This window comes from Arvicola amphibius, chromosome X (assembly GCF_903992535.2).
Source record: "Arvicola amphibius chromosome X, mArvAmp1.2, whole genome shotgun sequence".
Taxonomy (NCBI): Eukaryota; Metazoa; Chordata; class Mammalia; order Rodentia; family Cricetidae; genus Arvicola; species Arvicola amphibius.
The window spans coordinates 117,809,271-117,815,270 of NC_052065.1; positions in this window are offsets into that span (position 1 = coordinate 117,809,271).

The window sequence follows — 6,000 nt, forward strand, 5'->3', positions numbered from 1 at the left end:
ACTCCAGTTCTGGGGCATCTGCTGCCTTCCTCTGGCTTCTGTGACACTGGCAGGTACATGGTAGACAGCCAAAATCCAGGCAAACACTTATATGAATAAAAAACAAACACACCTTTAAAAGACTCTATTAGCCACAAGTGACTTACTTTTTAAAGGTACAAGCCAATTTACAGTAAAAGTTAAGACCTAGCTTAGGACCTAGTATATTTTTATGCAAATGCAAGGAGCAAATACTCCTAAACACATAAGATAAACTACAGCTTTCAGCAAAATAACAGAAGATACGGGGAATGAAGACATAGTAAGTTACCAAAATCCAATAATCCAAACAAGTGTGATCTAATCTATAAGGCCACCTCAGACATTTAAACACCAAAGTGACACACGTACTAGAAGACTCAAATCAATTTTTTTGTTGTTTTTTTGTTTTTTCGAGACAGGGTTTCTCTGTAGCTTTGGAGCCTGTCCTGGAACTAGCTCTTGTAGACCAGGCTGGTCTCGAACTCACAGAGATCCGCCTGCCTCTGCCTCCCGAGTGCTGGGATTAAAGGCGTGCGCCACCACCGCCCGGCGACTCAAATCAATTTTAAGTAGACATTTTGCTATTTGAGCTCGGAGAGTTCGAATAGGATATGAGTAAGGGGTGTCAGCTGCTGTAATAAAAAGAAATCACAAAACTTCAGTGGCTTAGCACATAACAAATTTCCCTCTAACTTCACAGTGAAATGTGAACATTCCTGGTGTGTGGGTAGCTTGCTTTCCTGTAATGATTAGGAAACAGTGTTCTTTCCATTGTGTGTTCCCCCAGTACCCACAGCATCTTCTGCTGACCTTCAGAAGGTGAAAAGAAAAATGGAATTTCTTAAAGTGTCTAGTCTAAGTGGAACTTGAATGGCATCAGCTCTCATTTCATTGCAGAGATGTTCAAACCTAGATTTGAAGACGGCTAGGAAATTTAGTCCCCGGTCCAGCAGCAACTCCCAGGAATAGTTTCATACTATGCAAGAGGAAGCAGGATTCTTTTCGTGTGGCCAGAGTGCCACATTGGCCACAGAGGAGCAATATCAAGCAAAGGCAATGATATATAAAACAAGGAAGCATTTGTGCCCTGGTTCAGCGCAAGTCTGAGGGGCAGATACCACCAAAGACATGCATTACCTGAGGTGACTTAAAGTTGAGATAGAGTCAGAGGAATAGGCAAGGTTGTGCGGAGAAGGAAGGATTCACTCATTTATTCCAAGAGGTCTGGCTTGGAATGTGCATCAGTCGGTAGAGTGCTTGCCGCATGTGCAAAGCCCCGCTTCCATCCACAGCACTACATAAACCAGATATACTTAGGTTTGCCTACAGTCTCATCACCAGAGTGATGGAGGCTGGACAAGCGGGGAATCAAGTACCTCCTTAGCTGCATAGGGTGTTCAACAGCAAGTTCAGTGGCTCAGAGTGGGGAAAATAAACAAACAACACTCACAAAGAGCAGAACGAGGTGTGAGGTTTGATTCAGATAAGCTCCCTCTTGGTTTAGGAAGGAGGTTATACTCCCGGGAGCTCCCAGGAGAGAGACAGAGGCTGGAATGAAGCCTCGTGAGGCTAGACAGCATGACCACATGGAGAAAACTTCCTGTTCAGTCAATGCAAGGCACTTTAGTTTGTTATTGTTGTTGTTTTTAAGAAGGTTCACAAAAATTGGCAATGTACCAAGAATGTAAAAATATACTTGTAAAGACAGAGAAGTCTGTATGGCCCATTCTCAGACCATAATGAAATAATGGTAGCTATGCATACCAAGGACTGGAGTGCTGGAGCTTATTAAACTTGAAGCTTGTTGAACTTATGGAACTTACCCAACATATCTGAAGGCCGAGATTCTATACCCAGAACCACAAAACAAAAGGACATGTACAAGGACAAAGGTGCAAAGTTCAGTACTGCAGAATATACATGTGTGCATATGCACATCTGCCTATTTACATACGTATCCAGAATGGAATCAATTAATAAGTGTAGAAATTAAAAGTCTCTCATAGGTTACTCTCAGGTCAAGGAAGAAATAAAGAACAAAATGAAATTATTTTATTAATTTGGGGACAGGGTCTCCTGTATCCCTGGCTGGCCTCAAACTCACTATGTAAGTAAGGATGGTCCTGCACTTTGATCCAAGTGCTGGGATTGCAGGTATGGATGCCTATGCCTAGTTTATGAGTGAATATCAAATCCATGCCATAAATGATTACATTGATAAGTAGAGAGTGCATGGTAACAAACTAAATAATTGCCTTTAAAAGAGAATAAAGCTCCCTAATATATAGAACTAGAACAAGCCAACTAAAGATAAGCAAATGGGAAATTTAAAAGAAAGCAGTTAGTAAACAAATCAATATTGTTTCTTTGAAAAAAAAAAAACATGCAGCTCTAACACCCAAAGCCAAATGATTTACAAAAGAGGAAGAAACACACAGCATAAAAAAATTAGTGACAAGCCGGGCGGCGGTGGCGCACGCCTTTAATCCCAGCACTCGGGAGGCAGAGGCAGGCGGATCTCTGTGAGTTCGAGACCAGCCTGGTCTACAAGAGCTAGTTCCAGGACAGGCTCCAAAGCTACAGAGAAACCCTGTCTCGAAAAACCAAAAAAAAAAAAAAAATTAGTGACAAAAGATTTAGCAATGAGTAGGAGAGAAAGCCAAAACGCTGTGGGGCTATTTGTCTCGCTTTGTTTCCGTAGCACCCTCTCTCTTTCTGTAGTGAAACTTTTATTGTGCTCTCTTTTAACCATATATTTATTTGTCTGTCTCCTTGTATTAGCCATTCTTCCAGCCAGAAACAGATGGTACACTCAGAAAGGTTTTATGGAAAGAGACTTGATAAAGGGACTATTTCCAATGGTAGGTCTCCAGAGTTGAGGGGACCAACCCAGGCTGCGGGCATGAGAGCATCAAGGCCATTCTGCCTGAACCTAAAGGGGCAAAGAGTAGGAATGAGTCAGAGTTAAGTTGGCCAGAACTGAATCCTAGAAAGAAGGGCTTGCTGATCAGAGCTCAGGGAATAGGTAGATGTGGGAAGTCCCCACTAAATATTTAGCCTGAAAGCCAGAAGGTGGAGAAGAACATCTCAAACTCTTACATCTCCATGATGCTCATTTCTTGCCATTCCTCCAAAAGACAGGATTCTGTCTGGAGCCATAAGACAGGAGGACAGAAAGTGAGGCTAAGGGGATGGCAAACAGCAATTACGATAAAGGAAGATCAGCAAAAATGGACTACAAGAAAGGAAACCATAAAAGGGGAACCATAAAATTAGGTGCCCAGCGCTGATTGACTCAGTGAAGATGCTTTCTAAGAAACAATCCTTCTATTAATGAATCTGTTTAAAAACACAGCAAAGGGTAAGAATTTGTTTCAAGGCCAGTGTGTTTTAAATAGAAGAAAGCAATACAGAAAACACAATCCCAGACTGGCTGTATAAATACAAACACAGAAATTGTAAGAAAAAAATACAGTAACTCAAAGGCTACAGGGCTGGCAGGATGGCTAAGCAGGTAAAGATGCTTGCTGCCAAACCTGGTGTTCAACCCTGGTACCCACGTGGGAAAAAGAGAGAACCTACTCCTGAAAAGTTCTTTTCTGATCTCCACACATGCACTATGGGACATGGGCCCAAGCTCTCACATATCCCTGCACAGACATGCATAAAATAAATAAATACGTGTAATAAAAAAGAATACAGACAAGGCTGTGTATAATGGCGCACACCTTTATACAATCCCAGAATTCAGGAAGTAGAGGATTGCTGCAAGTTTGAGGCCTGCCTAGGCTACATAGGGAGACCCTGTCTCAAACAACAAAGAAACAAATATATACAAATAGTACAAACAAACTCTTGGCATGCGCCTTCCTACAGATGTAAGAATATTATGACCATCTGAACACGTAACATTAGCGATAATGTTAGGGAATGGGGAGATAGCTCAAAGTATAAAACACTTGCCAGGCAAGCACCTGAATGGAGGTCTTCAAACTCACAGGAAGCCGACCACAGTACCAAGTGTCAGTAATCCCCCTGTGCTCCTAGGACAAGATAAGAGGAAGCAGGAGAATTCCCTAGGAGCTTGCAGGCCAGCTGGAATGGCATGCTCAACAACAAACGACTAAGGAACTCCGGCTCTAACAAGGTAGAAGACGAGGGCTGACAGCTGACATTGTCCTCTGCCCGAAACATACAAGCTGTGATACACTCTCACCCGTGCACACACACACACACACACACACACACACACACGAAACAGTTTAGGGAGAAAGTACAAAAACCATAAAACCATACCCATTTATGTCTCCAATAAATACACGCTGAGGACATAGGGCAGGAACACAGCCTTGAGCAATACGGACGGACTATTCTTGGAGTTTCCATCTTCATAAAGGAGAGAAGCAAGCAGGCCCAGAACTAACTAGGATAATTTCACAAGGCAGCAAGTACTCTAAAGGAAATGATACAGCATCATATGGTGAGTGGATGTGGAGGCAGGGTTACATTCGATAAGTGTACCAAGGAACTTCTCCCTGGGAACATTTGTGCTGACGTCTTGATATTTCAAGAGTTGCTGAGAAGTCACTTTCAAAGCTTCCATTGATGAAACAAAAGAAAATAAGCGCAGGCAGTTTGCTTCCTTATCGGGAGCATTATACATGCCGAACATCCAGAGTCAGAAACACAAGGGATGCGCTATTAAAAATATAAATATGACAAGGCTGTCTCTTTCATCAGTCTTAATTAACTTTGCAATAAAATGAGATTGAATAAAAAGAAATGAGTTATAAATATGTGAATGGAGGAAATAAAAATAACATTCTGAGATGACAGAATTGTATAAGGAAGATGTCTGAGACATCAACACAAAATTCATTAAAAACAATAAATATGGTTGGCAAAGTAGCATAATATAAGATAAAATGACAAAAGTCTGTTGCATTTCTAATAAGAGTGACACAGAGCTAGACAATATAATGAAAAAGGAGGTTCACAATATTAAGTATGTGGTTATTTACTTAATTTGAGAGAATAAAGCTATATTGAAGGCAAATTATAAGACACCGAGGGGACAAGGAAAGGAAGACATGAATATATGATGCTATTTACCAGGAAGAAATAATGCCGGAGAGATAAACTGTTATAAAGACATCCAGGTTGGCAGATACATTTACTGGAGCACAAATGAAAGCCACCGAGAAAAGTGTTACAGGATTTGACAAGGTTTTAGGAAAATTCCTCTGAAAGTAAACAATGAGTTTGAAGCAAAGGAAAAGTCAAAAATTACCAAATCTATATGCTATTTGTTTTAAAAAATATTTGAGAGTACGTGTGTGTGTGTGTGTGTGTGTGTGTGTGTGTGTGTGTGTGTGTGTGTGTAACTATGTGGAGTAGGAGGACAGCTCAAGAGAGTGAGTTGTCTCTCACCTCCTGAGCCCTGGGGCTAGCGCCCAGAAGCGCAGACCCTGCAGCGGGTCCCTTTGCCTGCTGAGTCAGCTCTCAGAGCTGACACCTGTCATTCTGCAGCTGATGCTGAAGAATGCACAGGTAGGGTAGATGTTTTCCATGTTTTACTAAAGAATGTGGTTTGGCCCCCAGAGTAGTTTTGACGATTTACTGATCCAACATCCAGTAACCCAGATACCACATACTAATAGAAAAATAAAGCACTGCCTTAATGAATGGATTGAATTGAGGATAAAATAAATTGAGACATAGCTTTAAGTACACAGCGCAACAAATTCTGTACAATTTGAGCCATCCTTTTACTTTTACTTTGAAACAGGGCTCACTAAGCTACCCGGGTGCTCCCACAAGCTGGGATCCCAGGCCTGCATCACCAGGCCTGGAATGTCACATTTTACTATATCACAGTGACATAAAAGATGAGAGACACCTTCAGAGCTGCAATATAAGAAATAAATGTGAAACCAAACTTGGAACGATTGTACTATCAAATGAATTTAGAATGTAGGA